This window comes from Zosterops lateralis (genome assembly GCF_965231275.1).
Source record: "Zosterops lateralis genome assembly, chromosome: 7".
Taxonomy (NCBI): domain Eukaryota; kingdom Metazoa; phylum Chordata; class Aves; order Passeriformes; family Zosteropidae; genus Zosterops; species Zosterops lateralis.
Window position 1 is genome coordinate 17,241,421 of NC_139767.1, and position 19,932 is coordinate 17,261,352.

At 44.8% G+C, this 19,932-nt stretch overlaps 1 protein-coding gene across 3 annotated transcripts in view; it reads left to right on the top strand.

Annotated features, from left to right (window-relative positions):
• Positions 1–574: 574 nt before the first annotated feature.
• WIPF1 (WAS/WASL interacting protein family member 1) overlaps positions 575–19,932 on the top strand; it is a 53,071-nt gene continuing 33,713 nt past the window's right edge. Inside the window, exons 1-3 of one of the 3 annotated variants that reach the window (XM_083865109.1) lie at positions 575–636; positions 7,073–7,137; positions 18,466–18,577. The gene's annotated coding sequence lies outside the window, so the exon portion shown is untranslated. Of the gene's footprint in view, positions 637–7,072; positions 7,138–15,146; positions 15,217–18,465; positions 18,578–19,932 lie in introns of those variants that run through there. The other 2 variants (XM_083865111.1, XM_083865110.1) reach the window with 2 other exon arrangements.

Below are 19,932 nucleotides of genomic sequence, written 5' to 3' on the forward strand. Positions count from 1 at the left end.
CCCTTCCCCACCGTCTGCCCTGGACCCGTGGGAGGCAGGTGGGGAAAGGAAGCGTGTAGAGAACCCTGCGGCCACGGGGAGCCCAGCCCGGGAGCGGGGCCCAGAGGGGCCGGGAGGCTGCCCCTGCGGTGAGGGCACGGCCGGGAACCGGGGGGCCTTGGGACGGCATGTGTCCTCGCAGAGCCACCAAAATCACAGCTCAGGCTGGTGGCACCTGGGGACCTGAACCCATCCCGCTGTAAGGGGCTCTCTGTAACTCTGACTGGTGTGAACTCCACTGGGCACCGGGCACAGAGCGAAGGGGGCACGGCCATCACCGGCACCCCGCGTCCTCTGGGAAGGACCACCCTGGGGGAGCCCGGCTCGGCCGGCCGGGCCAAGGGCACAGCCCCGGAAGGCGGGACCCAGGGGCGGGCACCGACCCTCAGCGACCCGGCCCGTCCCGGCCGCGCTCTGTGGGCCCGGGGCATGTGCGGCGGCGCGGGCGGCGGGGGAGCGGCGCCCCAGAGCCGAGAGCCGCGCCGCTTCCTGCCGCTATAAATAGCTGCCCGGCCCAACATGTCCCGGCCGCCGCAGCGGCTGCAGCGCCGGCGGGACCCACCGTGCCCTCCCGCCGCCTGGCCCGCCCGGAGCGCGGTAAGGGGGCCGCGGGGGCCGCACGGGCGGCTCTGGGGCGGGCGGGGCCCGGTAGCTGCGCTGGGGCGGCTCGACACCCCCGGCCCCGCTCGGCACCCCCGGCCCCGCGGGTACAAGGGTCGGCAGCGACTCTCGCCTCGCGCCTGTCTGCTCTTTCTCTCTTTTCTTCCAGACTGCTCTGTCTCGGGCTGGACGCGTTCCTCCTGCCTCCCGAAGCCGCGCTGGCGGGCTGGGATCCCTCCCTGCTTCCCCCCGCGTTCCCGCTTCCCCCGGGGCTGGGCCCGTGCCCGGTGGCGGCCGGCCCCGCTCTGGGGACAGCCCCCGGCCCCGCTCTGGGGACAGCCCCCGGCCCCGCCGGGCAGCTCGGACCTTGCTGCTGCCCGGGCCGCCAGGGCAGTGCCTGCTGGCATCCTGGTCCAGCTCTACTGCTGCACGGCCGCGGCTGTGAAATCCTGTCTGGCACCTCAGGGCGGGGACAGCCCCGGTGGGGCCGTGGCACACACCGCTGGCTGCACGAGTGGCGCCCACGCAGGGCTTCGGTGTGTTGGTCACACACCAGGTGTTGGTGTGGCAGCCTCCCTCAAGTGCTTTCTCATCTGCAGCGAATGTTGAGGTGGACCGTGTAGTTGGGCTTTATGGTGGAGTCAGCCAAGCAGATCTCTGCCCTCTGAGCTGGCTCTTCGGGGCTTTTTGGAAGGAATCAACTTAGGGAACCTCAAGTAACCACTCGTCAAGTTTTAGTTTGTTTTGCACTTTGTTTGCCTCTGCTGCTCTAATGGCTGGTTTCATCTTCAAATGAACACCTTCTGGGGTGCAGGGCTGTGTGCCTTCTCAAAGTCGGTGTTCCTCAGCCACCATGTGAACTGCTTGAGTGGCCTCTCTGAAACAAGCACGACAGCAGCACTTGTCTCTGGCACCAGGGTGTGCGTGTTCAGGAACCCACCATGAGGTACTTCTGAATTGCTCCTTTACTCCCGAAGTACGTTCTCAAAGACAGGGCTGTGATAAGCAGCTGCTCTCAGTTTTCACCTCCAGAGGATAGGCAGCGTGTTTTGCTTCTCTCTCACACTCTTTTTAACTCTGTCAACCCTCCCTTCTGTTTCTTCTGTCCACTAGCACTTCCAAGGCCAAGTTGAGAGGACGGTGCAGAGACCCAGGAGGGCACGTAAAAAAGAAAAGGTCCTCCCAGAGCCTTGCCTTCAGTGAAGGTGGGAGGGATTGCAGGGCTGCTCTGGCAGTGCACTTTTTCAAGTGCCATGAACCACGAGGCAAGCTGAGCTGGCATGTACTTTCCCCTCTGCTGCGAGGGGAAGGAGCAGATGAGGAGGAAATACAGCTGTTCCAGAGCACTTCTGCCCTCTGTCCAGCGGGAACACGTGAGGGGGACGGACAGACGCAGAAAGGGAGATTCAGGAACACAGTATGGGGGGTTGGGTAGGGACCAGAGGGACAGAGGAAAGCTACAAATGGAACGGAAAAGCTCTTTATGTGTGCACAAATGTTATTTAAAGATCTGTTTAGCTAGAGCGAGAGCAAATAGCCTAAAATTATGAGATTGTATCTCTTGAGTCCCTGTTACTGTTCCTCCAGAAAGCACTTTTCATTCCTCAAGTATTATGTGTGTCTTTCTGCCTCACTCTTCTAGGCTCTCCAGCATTCTCTAACCTCAAGCTGAGCAGGACGTTGCCCTTAACATCTGCCTGTCAAATGTGTAGTTCTCCATGTTGTACATGAAATTATTATTTCCATAGTTGGTTAGGGCAAGTTTCCGAGGAATGTGGAGCAAGAGGCACGCCAGTTCCTGTGGCTGGCCTTGACTGGGTGCAGGCATTTTGGGACAGGGGCTGTGCCTGGAGTCTGTGGTTACTCTGTGTTATCCTTGGCAGGATTCCTGCCCCTCTCACCCTTCTCTTCTGTCTTATTGCTGCTCACCTGTTTCTCTGCTGCAGCTGCTTCAGCCTCTCCCGGTTATCCGTGGGGTTATGCTGAAAAGCTCACAAGTCTGAGTAAGGAGAAAAAGAGAGCAGTAACTCCCTTGTCTGTAGAGATGTCCCCTCTCAGCCCTGTGCTGACTCTCCCCTGCATCCTGCTTTGAGATCCCTCACCCCAACAATTAGGAATTAAAGCAGTTGAAGCTCTCTCGCTATGTCCTAATTACTGCTGCTGCCTTGCTGTTTTTTTTGAAATTACACTTTGAACTTTCTCCAGAATTAGTTTACTCCCTGAATGGATCAGGTAGTAAGGTTCTGTCCTTGGAGACTGCATGGCTACAAGACCACTAAGCTTTTTTTGTTTTTTTCAATGGAAAACCCAGTTACCTGCCCTAGCAGTGTTTAACTGCTTTTACCTGTGTAGTATAGTCAAGAACTAAAAGTGTGCATCTAAGAAAAGGTATTGGCTATGGAAGGAGCAATTTCCTGCTTGTGATAACAGGTATGACCTTTAGATCTGATGACCTCCAGACTCTGAAAAAGCCACTGAGAAGCACAAGCAATGCTAATCCCTTTGAGAAAGGAGTATGCTGCAGTGTTTCTCTCCATTACCTACACTGCATAAAGTTTTAACAGCTATTTAGTTTTCTACCTTGCTTGTATAAACACTCACCTGCTTTGTGGGGAGAAAAAAAGGTATGTTGGTGCTGTCTGACAATTGTGACATGATGGGAAGGCATGGGCTTCCTTTGGAGCACATATGTTGTTGATGGCTTGTACAATTCAGTAAAATGTCTTTATCCAGCAGCTTTGAGAAGTGTTCTGTGCTTTTAACTGTCTTGAATCTTCCTCTGGTTAACAGACCTATGTATAGAAACCAGATGAAATAATGATGCAGCAGAGGGGCGGGTTTTTTTTAAAGTATCTTTTTGCCAAAGTAAACATACCTTAATTATGGCTTCTTCACAATAATGATGTGTTATCAAAATTCAAATCTAATTAAATACTTTTGTGTTCTTTCTACTGATTTCTTTTATTCTTGACTCCAACACTTTCTCATTTTCTTCATGTGGCACACTCTAACATTTGGTCTGTGGGACCTGTTATAAAAAGGGACTGTTTACTGTCTTGGTTCAAAATCCCTGGTGCTAGCAGTTTTAGAGTAGGGGTGTGGAGACACAGTACATGGGGGTAATTCTGAGATGGTAGAACAGATTTTGGTAGTATAGAAGAAGTAGATACTGTAAGTAGCTGCAAGCCTTCAAGGCAGCTGTCTGTCCTGTGTGCAGTTAACACCAACTTGTTTAGCTCCTTACTTCAAAGAGGTAGGTGAAAACCTGTTATTGAATAATAACTACTGAACTGTTAGTTGGCAAATGGCCCAGAAAAGGCATTATTAGAAAGTAAATTTAATAAAGATATTTATAATCATGCTTTAGTAGGAGGCTTTGTTTAAAGTAATTTGTGTGCTTGTGGTGACCAGTACGATAGCATAGTGTTCTCATGAAGCACCAGGTACACATATGCATATGTCTGGGTATCTGAAGAGGGGGAAGGAGAAGTAACAAACTGTTTACTATGTTAGCACTCCGTTGTGATCCTTTGTGAGGACTGTGTCACTGCTGCTGGACTGAGAGTGAAATCTGAATAGTAAAAAAGTTTGGTTTTTTTCAGTGGCAATAACCTGAACATCAAGGCCCTGAAAGGTACTGGAGTTGCTCTTCATCCTTGCAGGCTTACAAATCTGCAAGTGCAGCTGTCCTTGGGCCTCATCCAACACAGTTCACAAAGATCAGTGAAGAGTGTCTCTAAGGCTGGAGACACAAGTGGCAGGGGAGAAGCTTTGTCTAAATCATAGAGATCAGAGTTCAGAATAGAAAGTTTTTCCTAATTCCTGGAAGGAGATAAATGGGAAGCACAAGGAGTAGTTCGAGAGTCTGTAAGTAAGTTTTGTAACACTTAACTCAGCCGTAATTTCATTTGTGTTCTTCATTTGGATCCAATTACATGGAAGTATGCTTTGGAGTTAAAATGTATAGTTTTGTAATTCCTTAAACTACTAATGTTGTAGAAGCGGAAGTTTCTAAGTCTTAATGTGTTCATGTGACACCCCTCATCTTTAATCTTCTCAGTGTGTGTGTGTATGTAGCTCCCACCATTTCCTTCTTGGGATGATGTCCATGAGGAGGGCCCTCCTGTCTGTCTGTGCATGCTTTCATGAGAGCCATCTTTCTGTTTGTGCTAAGCTTGAGCATATAACTCCTGCTGAAGAAACTACAGGATATTCTTTAACGGGAAGTAGTACAGATGTTAAAATAAATGCTCTTAGCAGCTTCAGTGAGCCCAAAATAGCTTCTGCATGTTTCTCTTATGATAAGTTCAGGAAATGGGGTGATTCCCTCTTCCTCCCTCTCTGTAGTACTTTGAGTGCTGAAATCCTCTTGCTGTGAAGGGTAGGCAGTGTGGAGCAGGCTTCTGTGTATCTCTCTGGGCCCTGACTTAGCAGGGCCAGAAGTGAGCCCTAAACAGAAGTTGCATTCCTTGGCACAGTGTTCTGCTTCCTACTAAAATTTCCGGTAAAGTCCTTGGTGCTGAGGGGGGCTAACCACTGAAACTGGTTGTCTAGAGGGATTGTGGAGTCTGTTGTTGGAGATGGTCTAAAAATTAGATAAGGCCTGAGCAATCTGCTTGAAGGCAGGTTAGCCCCACACTAAACTAGATGAGATCCAGCAGTTCAGTCCAGCTGGCTGTATGCCATGTTTTTTGCATTAAGGGGAAAGCTTGGCTGCCTTTGTCTGTACCCAAAACCAGTGGGAATAAATGTAGTCTTAAAATATCTGAAAATGGCCTTGAGAAATCTGAATAAAAGCTTCAAAAATGGAAGTATGTAGAGAATCATAGTTGTAAGGAGGTAATTTTGCCCAAAGTCTCATAGCAGCAGGTCAGTAATAGTGCTGGGAGAGGATCATAAATCTCCTGGCTGGCAGGCTAGTGCCTTGGTAGCTAAAAGATTTTGTCTTCATGCATAAAACTACCTCCTTTCCCTGCTTGGCTGTTTTCAGATCAATTGGCAACAGACACTACACTTACCTGCTGAGAGATATCATATTCCTGTCTTTCTTTTTCCTTTTTTTTTATTTCCCTTATCTCATGTTCATAGGGAGTTGTAGTACTAAAGAAAAATGTAGTGTGTTGACTTTCAGAAACGTAGAAAACTTGATCTGGAAAAGAATTTGGTGAAATAAAGACTAGAGCTGCAAAGGAAATTTTTAGAAAGTGATGTTATTCCCAGTTAGTTGCACAACAATTAATCTCATATTTTTTAAGAGTGGAAAATAGCAGATGAAGCTGTACACTGAATTCAAGTTTGAATCTCTCTTTTTGAAAAAAGAAAAATCACTTGAAAACTTTTAAATATCTGGAAGCTAAGAAGAACACAGATCAGCACTTTAGAGAGTATCATAGAAGGAGTTAAGCTGTGAGTTAACTGCATCTGTGTTTCAAATCCAAATGCTACGAACAAGGCACCATTCAGATCTTCAGTTATAAGTTATGCTGAATTCGTTATGCTGCGGTTTTTTTTAATTCTGTTCAGAGAAGAAAAAGAAAACCATGTCAGATGAGAAAAAAATCATTGCTCTTGTTTTGGTAGCTTATTTTTTAAGTGATGAAGTAGGATTCTCTCTCTTTTTTTTTATTTTTTTTGTCTAGCACTTACGCAGGTCATCTGCTAAGTATTAGCAGCTGTGGAACTGTGGAGTTGCATAAGCATAACTAAAAGTCAGCAGAGCCTTGCATCATTCTGCAGATCTATCCACTGCTTATTCTCCACAACAACAGACCAGTTTTGTAGCTCAGTTGACACAAATCCCTAAATGTTAAGAGGGCATCAGCAAGCATGGCAAGTTGGGAAATCCTTTAAGTCATAGAAATCAGATAGGATAATGCTTTATTTTATTGTTGCCACAACCTGCTGTCCACTTAGGCATGTGGCTTAGTATTCTGTGAAGAGAGCTGTGTCAGAGTAATGCCCTGGAACAGCTGAGCCTGCCAGCTACATAAACCTGATTTGTCTGGGCAGCTTTGCTTAGAAGATGGGTATGGGTGCTATGCCTGGCTGCTGTGGAAGCAAGACAAGTGTGAGTGCTCACAAATGTATCCCAGATTAGCCATGCTTAGTGATATGGCTGAATACAACAGTCTCTTTTAAGCATTAGAAAAGACATCTTTACGTGTATGGAGCTGAGAGCCTGGAATGTCTTGACAAGGCAGATACCTGCAGTGCACATGTGAGTGTGTTGGCAGAGGCAGCCTGAGGCTGGCAGGTCCAACCTCTGCCCCCAGGTTTATGATAGTTGCTCAGCACGTTGCAGGGTTTGGTTAGCAGGATGTGTTTCTTCCCGCTGAACCTGAGGTTACAGAGAATTTAATCTCCTGTGGTTCTGACTTTAAAGTCATAGAATATGTAATGAATTCTCTGATCCAGACTCTGGCTTTGTTTTCAGGGGTGTTTTTCATCTTTTCTTTTGCTGGTTTAAAGATCTCCGCAGGCAAGAAAGACTCTGAAAGGGTGAGTACAGTGTTACCAAAATATGCTCCTTACAATACTTGTTCTTGGAAATTAAGAAGATAAAATGAGTTTTTAGCAAATAGTGTCCCTCTGGATCAGTCCATGCACCTGGTGGCTCAGAGCTAAAAGCCCTGTCCCCTCTTTCAAGACTGCAAGAGGAGTTTGCCTGAGCTCCCATTCCTTCCCCAACCCTTCTATTTTTTTCTCTTTTTTTCTTCCCCCCCCGCCCCCTTCTCCCTGCCATTTCTTAAAGCAGTGATATGAACAGTTATGTGAGGGTGCTTCCCCAGATAAGTGGTGTTTCTGCTGGGACCAACAGGCAGTGCTTCATTAGCTCACCTCACCAGCAGGCTCTGAAAATGGTGGGACCTTGAGCTGCCCTGGTTGCCCAAATTGCCTTGGTCCCTGAGAAAGGCTGTAGGTGCTTCGAGGCAGAGTGCAGCTCCAGTTGAAGTAGCACTCCAGAGCTGCAAGTGTGGTGTGAATCAGGAACCTGCCTTTCTGAGCAGTCTGAACCAGGATGGTAGCTGTTTGTAACTAGCACCAGCTAGGTAGCTGTTGAGCAGAAAGATTTGGAGGACAAAAAAAAGTATATATATGGTGGTGAGGAGAAGGGAGGATTGCTTATTTCCCCCCTTACCTCCTACCTGAGGAAAGATTCCTCAGCTAATAATTAAAGGGTGCTACACTTCAATGCTCTTTTGGTTCAATTTGATTTGCAGTTTGGCTAACATGGACAGCATCAGCCATGTAGTACATAAAGAAACATCTTACTCTGAGGAGTTGCTGCATACTCACACTTACTTGTACCCTTAGGTGGAACTAGAGCAATATTTATTTTCTTATTTAGTAGTTATCCTTTTCCAAGCAGCTCTCTGCAGATCAGTGTCTCCAGGTTTTATTATAGCTTTTCCTTTTGTTTCATTCGTGTGTCCTTAAAAGAAGTGTGCATGCTGACTGATGTCAAGAGGAAGACAAATTAACTTGAGCTGCTATAGGGAACTAGAAAATGAAGTGTTCCATAACTGACAAACAGCTTGAGGTGACTGGACAAGTTCCCTCTTTATTCATCTAAAATGTGCCAGTTGTTTAGCAGAACATCCCTGATAATGTGAGTGAATTGCAGGGTAAAACCCAGTTGGATGGCATCATGTGCAGTACTTAAATGAGAACACTGAGGGATTTTGTGTTTCCAAGGGAAAGAATTGTCATTGTTGTCTTTTGTTTTGTGTTACTTGAAGTTCCCCAAGAAAGTTTCCTCTTAGGAGGAATAATGGAGCTTAAAGTAAGGATGGTTTATGACTGCTCTTTTTTATTTGAAAGCTTTTGTACTTCTCCAAAAATGTTTGTTCACCATCCACTCATTAATTGACCAGATTGAGGAGGCACTAAAGAAACCATAGTAATTATACCACATGATGTCTAATACCACAGCATTTACAGCTTCCAAGGTCTTGGCTCCAGGTCATCCACTGTGAGATATGGACAAAAGCAAATGAGAATATAATGCAAAAACTTGCAAGAAGGGAAAGTAAAAAAAAAAAAAAAACAACAAAAAAAACCAACCCAAGACTGTATTTCCACTTTTTTCCCTTTAGATAGAAATAAAGAAATGTCCTACTGCCATTTGTTAATGAGGCAAGGCTTTATGCCCTAGGAAGTGTGGACAAAGATACACAAAAAAATCACTCTGAACTAGCAGAAGGGTTGATAGGTGTAACCTGGGCCCAGTCCTACCCTTGGTATGTGGTTGCTGTGGAAGATGAGTGCTGAGATGACACCAGTGGAGCAGGATTGCTCCTTAGAAGGTCAGAACAACATTTTCCAGGACTTTCCTCCGAGCTGTTTACTCTTGGGCTTCTGGAGTTGCTCTGTCTTGTCTGGTAGACACTGCTGGTTGTTTTTGGAAAATGCCATTCTGAAGGTCGGATGACTCTTTCTTCTGCTCTAAAGCCCCAGCGCCCTTTACATCTTCGCTTTAAAGTTTTGCAGGGTCATTGTTACGTGATTGTGCTGGGAAGGAAAAAACCCTGATTATCTGCAGGCTTGTTTGGTGCATAAACCTGAGTTCTGTCAAGTGGCATTGTCAAAAATTGCAGTTTAAGTTTCTGTATTAAGTCTGGCACGTGCAGGTTCTGTTTTCTTCATTTCTCAATGGAGCATGTGACCCCTGTATCATTGTCATTTCCTTTAGCATGCATTAGATCAGGATTTCATACCCTGCCACTAGGGAGTAATGTCTAGTATAGGACAAGTGTAAAAACTTTTAAATCGTTCTTTAGGGTATAATTATGGAAATAGCCTTTGGGACAGCCAAGGGTCTTCAAAATCCAGATTTCCCAAAGTGATGCAAAGTGCTGGCTTTGACATTTGAGGATGAGAGAATAGTCCTTGTCCCATTTACCAGCAAAAAAGCCCAAAGTTAAATATGCCACAAAGTTCACTTAAATCCAAACTGGTAACATCATGAAACATCAAGTAGGTATATACAGCCTGTATCACAGCTGGTGCAGCCGAGCCCCTGCTGGCAGCATGTAGTGACAGGGAACAGGTGAAGAAGCACCTTTAGACTCCCACAGTGCATGGGGATGCTTTGAGGCATTGCTGAGAGAGAGCCAGGAATATCAGCTCACAATTCACCCTCCATAAGGAACTGTGCTGGGTCTGCTGGGACTTGGCCCACAGACCAACTGGAACCATTGGGCTCTACCAAAATGCCCGTGACTAATCTTTCTACCCAAAGGGCCCCATGCTGTAGTGTCCCACTTACTCTGGGGCAGCTCTAAGTTTTCAGGCCAGGCAGGAGGGGTTTTAGGAGGTCTTTGCTTTTCTCTGTGTTATTCTCTTAGGTCACTGCTGTGGTACAGCCTCTCAGGAAAGCCAGCCAGCTTTGCTGAATAGCGTAGAAGTTGGACTATAAGGTATTTCTGCTCTTTTAGCAGCATTCTTTCAGACAGTCATACTTCAAACTACAGTCTGGGGTTTCTGTTGAGTATAGGTAATGCCCTTGGAGCCATAAGTCATAAACTTAGCTGTAAATTTAGTTTTTCAGTTCTCTACTGTATACTTGGCCTTTTGCTAATGGGAGGGGAAAGAAGAAACAAAAAACATGTAGAGGGGGATGCAGACAGATGATTGCATGTTCAGTTATGGCTCCGTGTTAAACTTTTGCTAATGAGGGAGACCAGGTGCCAAACTGTTTTGATCCAGAATATTATACCTGCCTCTGCTTTCAAGCTCAACCTTCACATTTGGGCTATTCTGACTGTCAGTTCCCAAGTGTGTTAAGGGAATTTGCATCAGAAATCCAGATCCTTTATTTGTCTGGCTGTGGGAACAACAGGATATTGACATACCCTTTTGAGGTAGAGGTGCTGGTTTGTCTTGTGAGTGCAGTCTCCTGATAATTGACGCAGTTTCAGCAGGTGATGAAAGCAGTTGATGAAAGCAGGCAATATATTTCTAAATCAGCAGTTTATTCTCTAAGCCAGGTGATCTGTGACTAAACATTGCTTTATGTCAGATTAAGTGTAGTCTATGTGCAATGAGTTGGTAACCCCAGGTCTGCAAGACAGAAGTTCCTGCTCAAAATGGCATTGCATGACTTCCATGCTGAAAGGAGAGCAAGGTTTGTCAGTTCAGCAGTTTTTACTCAAGTCGAGAAATACATAAGCATTTCTAGGCAAAAGTACATTTTCTTAGGAATGGCTTTTATTTATGTGGCTGTCCTCTGAAAGGAGAGCCTGTGGCTAAACCCAGGGGTGATACCTGAAAATGTAATCTCATATGCACATAACTGTGTAAAAGGCTTTGGCCCAGAATCTGTTGAGTCTGGGAGGGAGGGGTTTTACTGTTTTCAGACAGGACTGGAACAGTGTAAAAACTCTTCATTTTCCACACAAACATGACTAGAGAGTGGCAATCTGCAAGAACATTTTTGATCATCAGATTTTGTTCACATCCTGGTTGAGGGACAAAATAGATTCCCTGTTTTTATCTGGTATGATTCTCCCTACCCCCAAGGAATGCGTTAATGTTTCATCATTTTGAAGAAATGTAGTGGGCAACATTAAATATTTAGATCTCTCCAAAGTCACACGGATGCCACCAGGATACCTAGCTCTACATCACACATGCTCTAATTCACCCCAAACACCCACTGTTTACTAATCTTCAGCCCCCATCTGTGCCGATAATGAGAAAGAGGAAATGGAAACAGCAGGGATTATATGCTACTGAGAAGTCCCAGTTTCTGGTTGTAATTCTTTCAACAAACTCTTGCCGACTGTGCTCCTACTTTGAAGTTGGAACACCTCTGTATTAGTCCTTAGCTCTGGTGATTTGGCTGACAGATCTGGGCTTGGTTGGTTTATTTGTGGCTGCACATTCCACATGGTGGTTTACTCTTGCACTTGCCTGTGTTGTGCCTGCTCAAAGTCAGGGCAGTACAGATTGTTTTGCCCAAGCACTGAGATGTTAGTTGCTCAAATTTGCTGGTGACAGGCTTCAGATAGAAAACAGTCCCCACCATATCCACTGTTCTGTCTGTGTGTATAGTCATAGCCATATTGATGAATGGGGTGAGTTTCCATGTGGTGAATAAATAAGGCCCATTTTTATAAGGCAAAAAGTATGTGCTGGTTTTGAATGCTGAGTTTCAGCATGCTCTGTTAGTCTGGATGATCATGTCCATATACTCAAATGTGTGGACAGTGCAAGTTTCTAATCTAAACCAAAAACCTCGAGCCCATGATTGCATTCTTATCCCCATTGCACAGGACAAGCAAATCATTTGTGTAAATAGCTTTACATCTGTGTCTATTAACATCCTTCTGTCGCTTATCTGTCAGGCCACTGTGCAACTTGTTACTGCTGCTGGTGTGGTCCTTTATTTATAAATCAAACACTCTTTGATCAAATGGCAAGTGAGGGGAAGCTTGTTTAAAAACAACTTGTGCTGTCTCTAGGGTAACTAACACATGCCTCCATTAAGTACCCATGTGTACATAAAGGAGAGCTTCAGGTATGCCTTCCACTCAGAAGCTAAAGAGATGGTTTTGTCGTGTATGTAGATACATATATATATATGTATGTAAGGTGAGCCATAGCATTGGTTGCAAGTGGTTGGCTTACACAAGGTGACTGCCAAAAATCCCTGTTGGAGTTTTGTTCCTCTGAAAAGTGCCAGCCAACAAATTCCTCATCTGTGACAAGGATGGAGAAATAAATGGTTAGTTTACAGGGGATGGAATTTATCAGGCTTCAGATGTTTCCCTTCTTGTCTTAGTGGCCCACAGTCAGAGTTGACAAATGCTCTGGTGTCACTGGTGACTCAGCAAAGCCTGCTGTGCAAGAGCCCTGTGGACACGGTGGGTCCCCCGGTGTCACACAGCTGCCTTTGCTGTCCCTGCAGTGCCTCTCCATGGCCCCACTGAAGGGCATGCAGCACTCTGAGCTTGGCTGGAGCAAAACCCTGGGAGGCTGTTTTCTTTGGGCGTGGATTAAAAGTGACTGCAAGGCTGCTGCGGGTTACCTGCTGGGTGAGCAAATTCCTCCCGTCTTGAACAACCCCAAATGTCTGGGGGGGATTTAAAAGTATATTTGCCCCACCAGCAACTCCAAGCACAGCTCTGGCACAGTCCATTATGTGTGACTGGATCCTCACAGAGAGGTTGACACATTAAAAGTGACTTTGTAAACATAGCCCCTTCTTAAAATGGAGAGAAATAACCCATCTCTTGTGAGGGATCCAGGCTGTCTGAAAGCTCCTGGGGGAGCAGCTGGGTGAGGACAAAGAGGCAGTGTGCTGAAAGCAAGCATGGCCACTTCCTGAACTCTTCAACTTCCCCTCAGCGCCTCTGGAGCTCGGGGTCCGGCGTATCATGTCTCTGCACGCTTACCGAGGGGAAAATGCTTAAGCTGCATGAGCCTCACAGCACTCTCAAGTGTCTTCCAGTGTAAATAATACCTTAGCCATTTGGCCCAAAACCTTCAGTGGGGGCAGAGCAGGTGCATCTGCAGACATGTGTTTGCACATGCTTTCCTACTACAGCTGCAGGAGCTCAGAGGTCCATGCACAAGAAGGATGTGTGTGAGTCTCATGCAAAAGCATCCATTTTATGGGATTTGTTGGGGGGGTTTCAGTCATGCATGTGTTTCCTTTTGCATGGGTGTCCTATGCATGTTCACACATACAATACTTGCATCTTTTATTAGCTGGGGGTAATTTGTTTAACACTTAGCTGCTGCTCTGTAAATCCTGTTGTTGCTGCCTCTTTGCCAGAGGTCACTCCTCTCACATCTCTGTGGATAGGAGGGATTCTCAAAACCATTGTTACTCTATTTCCAATTATTTTAACCCACTGATATAAATTACTGGAGCAAGTTTGGCTCATTTGATAGTAATGAACTAGTAAGTGGTGGTAAGAAGCCCTGAAGCAGCAGATGGGAATGTAATCCCTGGCTGGTGGTTACCAGGAGGCTGCTCACAACATTGATGTCTTCATCTGCCACAGCTTAATTATAAAGATGACATTGTAGTGGAAACCTCTTAATTTATGTAGAAATTGCATAGAATTCATCTACCCATGGGCAAAGAAGCAGCTCTGACTGGCTTGCTCTGGGTCTCTCACTATAGCCATGGCTTTATGTGACAGCCTAGGTCATGACAGAGCCAGCTTCCTACCAGCACTTGTCTGGTTTTGCCTAAAAGTGAAAAAAGAGGGAAAAAGATCTAATGAGCTTTGGACCACTAGATCAGCTCCTCAGTGTGGTCCATGGCACAGGCTGTGGAACCACTGTGCCTACATACCTGAGGCAGCTGTGGGGTGCAGTGGAGAACTGAGGTGGAGTCAGGACACCATGAATGAATGTTGCTGTCAAAGTATTTGCATCCCAAATTTGCAGCATCACTGTCTGTTCACTCTCTTCCTACCTTCGAGGTTTTCACATTCACACTTAGGTACAGCTGAAGCAAAGCTGTGCCCCAGCCCAAGTCTTTGCAGTCAATCTGTAAGGGAGCCCCTCTGGGTTTGTAACCCACCACTTTCACACAGGCCTTGCCAGGCTGGTCAGTCCCCCAGGCACTGTCTGTTGTTATTTCAGCTCTCACTAAATAAAGGAACATGACATTTATCTTCACCCCTCCATTAGCTTGATTTACAAGTATTTACTGTTTTCCACAAGGAGCATCTTCCAGCAGAGCAGTATTTCCTTGCTGACTCTGATGTGACCATCTGGCCTCTGCTGTGACGTGATAGTCTTCAAACTTTATCTCCAGACTGTGTCAGTGTTCTGCTGGTGGTGCACTTAGGGTTAGATTACCTTTCCAAAATTCATGTGTCTTTAAAAAAAAATAATAATTGTGGTAAAGCACCACCTGTTGGGTAGTCCTGTCAACACAGTACTCTAATCCAGGACTTCACTGGCCTTCCTTTTGTGACAGATGTTCAGGCCTGTTTGCTGAGTGCTAGATAACAAAATGTGGATGCACACTGCTACAACTGAGGAAATCTCTACTCCTCTGAAGATATAAACTACTTCATAGCACTCAAGCTTCTGTTTACTGTATTTAAATGAAAGTATTTGTGAAAATTGCTGATAACTGCATCTGTTTGAATTCATCAATTCACAACCACTATGAACATTTGATAAACAAATACCCTTGAACTGAAATTTCCCACGCCTGCAGTGTAATTACGTTCTCCACTACTGCATTTGTTTCCCCTTTAAAAGAATGGGGGGAGGGACACTGAGCATACTGTGGCAGAATCACATTCAGCATTTGGTATTAATATATAGTACAAAAAGGTCCATTGAATCATGGAGTGACTCAGAAGGCAGTAGAGGAGGGATTTCTGGCTGTGCAGAAATGTCAGTGGTTCAACATTAGATCAGAAATGTCTTTAATATGTTGTGAGGGACAGTTGGTTGTTTCATTTGATGTTAAAACGTAAGCAAAACGAGTCTAGCAAGGTGCAGTGAGGAAGTGTGTGTCACATGCTCCTCCACAGGAAACGAGACTGGAGCTTCTGGGGAAGTTCAGAACTGGGTGACCTCCAACGGATTCAAATAACACAGGTTAGTTCTCTTAAAACATCTCTTTAGCTGTCCTACAGGGGTTCTGCACGTGTATTTTCACTGTTTTTTGGCAGCAGTGCATGAGGAGTGGTCTGTATGGCAGTTGTAGTAAGTAGTGGTAGGAAGCAGCATGGGATTTCAGAGCAGCACTCTACAGGGCAAAAATAGGAAGCTCATCTGTGGGTTAGCTTGGTTTGTGCAAAGCTTGGAGTACATCCTGCCTTGCAGTACAACAGCAGTGTGGACCTGAGTCACATTAGAAGTGTGAAGGAAATCTTCTCCATCTTGTTAAGACTTTCATAAAATAAGTTAAAGATCTGGATTTTTAATAGATGTTTTCAGAGTTAATAGAAGGCACTTTTCCAAGTAGAGGTTAAAATCTTGACTGTAGTGAAAACTTCATTTAGTTTATTTTGGCTGTACCAAGTATGTAGCTCCTCTCTTTGATTTTACTGGCATAGTTCCTTGTTAAAGGTGTTCTCTCATTCCTGGTGATTTCTGTTGAGAAATTGCATCATGACTTTTCTGTACTGGAAGATTTCGACTTGGGAGCACATTGCATCTGGAATGAAATGAAGGTTCGTGCTGGAGAATTTGGGAACTCTTGGAGGGAGACTCTTTCATGGATGTACTGTATGCTTTGTACTCCAACACAAAGCTAGATTTGTTACTTTGAAATCACTAGGCAATTGTGATTAATTACAAATCTTAAATTCAAAGTTAGAGTGAAAGTTACAAAGAAAACCTTCAGGATGATAAAATGTATAATACAGTACTAAGTGCACAGAATCTGAAATAAAACTAAATCCCAGCATGGTGCTTGGAGAGTGTGGGGAAGAGGAGGTGATGGCCCCACAGCCAGCTCCAGCAATGGTGGCTGGAGGCCAAGGTGCTTGCTCTGCACAGAGGACCCCCCTGCTCGCCCAGGGTCACTGCTTGTGAGGCAGAGGGGCTTGGACAGAGGCAGCAATCTCACAAAATGCAGCTGCTGGGGGTGACAGTGCTGTAACAAGGCCATGCCAGGCATTAAAATCAGAGATGTGAGCTTCAGGCAAAAAGTCCTAAAGCTGCCCTTACTTCTTCCCAAATATTTTTAAAAGTCTTTCTCTGGTCATGTAGAAAACCAGACTAAGTTGCACAGCCCTTTTGCCCCCCTCGTACCACCCGGTATGTTCATCCTGATCTCAGTGTAGAAACATCTGCGTAAGATGAGCGCAGCGGCTCACGGCCCACCAGGCTGCTGCTGCCTCCTGCACCTGGAGCTGGATGCTGCACCTGGCCCTGCTGCAGGGTATGGAGGGTCCTGGCAAGCTGGGAATAGCAGGGCCCTGTTCCTGAGCAGTTAAACAGCTCCATGGCTCAGCCTTGCAGAGCTTTGCTGTCATATTTCAAGCTTTGGGGCTTTATATGCAGAGAAGGCTTTGGCCTTAGCCTGGCTCCTCTGCTTCTGTAAAACCGGCAAGTTTTCAGAGAGCCTAAGTTCTGCCCCAAATCAGCCTTTCTGATGTAGTAGGGTTTATAGCCTTCACTGGAACACTGTTTAACTAGAAATGTGATTTAAAAGCAATTTAGTAAAATCCCACTGCAGACATTTTCATTTCAGCCTAATCCTGTCTTATAGCAGCTCATCTCAAATAGATTAGGAGTTGTTTTAAGCTAAATATAATGGCTCGTAAATAATATATTTCGGCCTCCATGCAGTGGCTTGTGCTGGGTATTTGAAATGGAATTAAAAAAATAAACTGATACACGTTCCTAAATAAATAAACCCTAACAGTTCCTCTCTGCTATCAGGACTGAACATAGGCAACTAGGATTGAAAGAGAAGGAGAGTTGTTAAAGAGGGGGGATTTCTGAATGGGTCTTTTCCAGCAGCTTGTATTATGAAATCCAGGGAAAGAATATTTCTTCCTCTAACAAATTAAAAAGGAAATCTGCAAAAAGAGGAAAGGAAATAAAGAGTACAGACTAAACAAAATGAATTAAATATGCATTGGAATGAGAGAGAAGGAAACCAAAAAGAGAAAATAATAAAAAATGGAAACAGATGGGGACAAATTCTGTGCTCAGGAAAAAGGGCTACTCTTCTGCTGCATTTCAAATGGAGGAGAGACTGTGTATATGTGTTCATGCATATATCATCTATGGAAGAAAAAGTCTTTCGTATGCTTTTTAAAATTGCTTGTTTCTTTACCTTGAGCAGTGCTAATACAGAAATTTATTGATTTGAGGGAAGTTCAAAGTTAGATGAAAACATTATTAAAGAATCTTTAATTCTGCAAATAAATAGAATAAACCACTCAATGTCACCTTAATCACTGGCCAGTTTTACTCCCCAGAAACTACATGACTGCATTGTACTGTTGAACTGGTGTCCACTGTGCACTTGGATCCACAGCACAGGGTTATTCTACTGTCTGCAAGGGAAAAAGTAGGAGTTAAGATGTGCAACACCAGCTAATGCAAACTGAAACTGCATAGGCCAGCGTCAGAGGGTTGTGGCAGAATCCTCTTGTGGGTTTCATTTCTCAACACACTGTATGCAAAGGTTGCATGGCTGTGAGGGACTGTGGTCTTGGGACTGATTTCTAAATAGAAGTAAATCTGTAAAATGCTGAATAGCTACTGTTCTTACATTTTATTTTAAAATTACCATATTTTAAAAGATTTTGTTGGTTCTAGTACTAAATACATAAATGGTCAAGTGTGTTTTTTGTAGGGACATTATTTGCAGCACATCTGTTGTATGTTCCAGGTTGTTGCCTCTCCTTTTCTTCCCCACACACATTTATTTCAGCTTTTGCATATTTTTTTTCTAGCCTAAACTACAGAAACCTAATTACAAAGCTAGTTGTTGAACCATATCTCTTACCAGGAGCAGCTGTTGTAGTGGATAACTCTGTTCAGTTTTACCATCACATCCATGGCTTTTTGTGCCTTTCTGTTTTTCTTCCACTGTTTACATTGTCTTTTTCTACGTATGCTATGCTGAAGTTGGAAGAATTGTCTTAAATGTGTTTGAGAACAAACTGGGTCCTTTGGCCTCGGGGAGCGATATGGAGAGCCCAGCCAGTGTGTTTTCCTGTTCTGATTCCTCTTTAGAAGGAGGGGGGTTCTTCTTAACAGTACACTGCCAATTTCTCATGCAGGATTTCTACTTATGTAAGGAAATATATAATGGACACATGCTCAAGTTCTGTGATTCCCAATGGTTCACTAATAATAGTTCTTTTCCTTTCTTCCTTGCAGGATTGTGCAACCTGGGAGATGTTATTGCAATTTAATTAACTTCAGAAAGCGTATTCTGGACTGAACCGATCAGACCTCCTATTCTATGCAAGCATCTCCTGCTGGTGACCAGGTAGAGGGCCTGGGGTTTGCACGGAGGGGTGGGAGTGGGTGGGAGTCATGGTGTGTGTCATTCCTGGCCTGTAGGAGTTGGAAGCCACAGAGCCACCTCATGTCTTAGGTTGCATGTGACAATACAGGAGTCATTCTTCTCCAGGGCAGGATTAATGGCAGTGCTGGTGCTCTGATGTGCCACACCTTTCCTAGTGTCAGATTTAGGTGCCTTAGGTCACATCAGATTTTTTGCCAAATCCATACGCTTTTAACATGTCCAGTGAGTTATTTTCTGTTTGGTTTTGATTTTTTTCCCATTTCAGTAGTACAAGGCTAACAGTGAAGGAATTTAAGGCTTGGCAAGTAAGTCAGGAGACCTAAGGTATGATAAGACCAGGCACCATGAATCTGTAGTTGTCCTTACTTAGAGCAGATGACATTACACTTGAGAACTGCACAGTGAAGCCTACAGTGTTTACAGTTTGGTGCTAATGAACCGGTATGGTATGAAAAGGTTCACTGAAACACATGGTTAGTAAGAAAAAAAATGAAGTTTTAGTTCATCTTAATTTTAGTTTAATTATTTTTTAATTTAATTTTTAGTTCAATTTCTTTTCTTGTTGCAGCAGAAGCTCCATCAGAAAGCATGTGCTGTAGATAGGCTGCAATGTACTGATCTAGAGCTGGTGCAGCCCAGCAGATCAAGTATTTCCTATCTTAAATGCTCTGTGTTGTAAATCCCAACTGTGGCTTTCCTTATGGTTAGTGGGCCTTGTAGAAACAGATGCTGGGAGGGTCTCAGAGTCATTTGGGATTTTGGTTCTCTGTAGACATGAACACAAAACCATTCAGGGTTTCTTCTAGATGAAGTCTATAGCTGGTCTATGTGGGTTGATGCTTTAGTGTAGTTTCAGCAGTGCACTTGCTTTGGAAACCACAGTCTGGAGAAATCTAGGTGCTACGTTTGGAGATGTGAGAGGGAGGAGCTAGACCCAGGAACAGACAAATGTCTCACTTCATTCATGCATCTACAGCTTTTATCAGGCATGACGGACTGCTGCTGGATTGGTGCAAAGACTATTATTTGGAGGGTTATTCCACAGGACCAAAAAAGATGGTACTACTATGTGCTCAGTAGTCAAACAAACCTGTTTGGGTAGGAAGGGATGGCCTGTTCGAAGAAGGGAGACATGAAGATAATGACTATTTTTAAACTGACATTTATAAACTTACAATGCAATACTGAGATAAAGATGGTGCATTGTGTCACTCTAACCCATTTCATTTATGATCATGGATTATGGAAGGTCCCAGGAACAGCAGTAACGATGACAGCACAAATACCACCTGTGAGGAAAGACTGGAGGAAATATG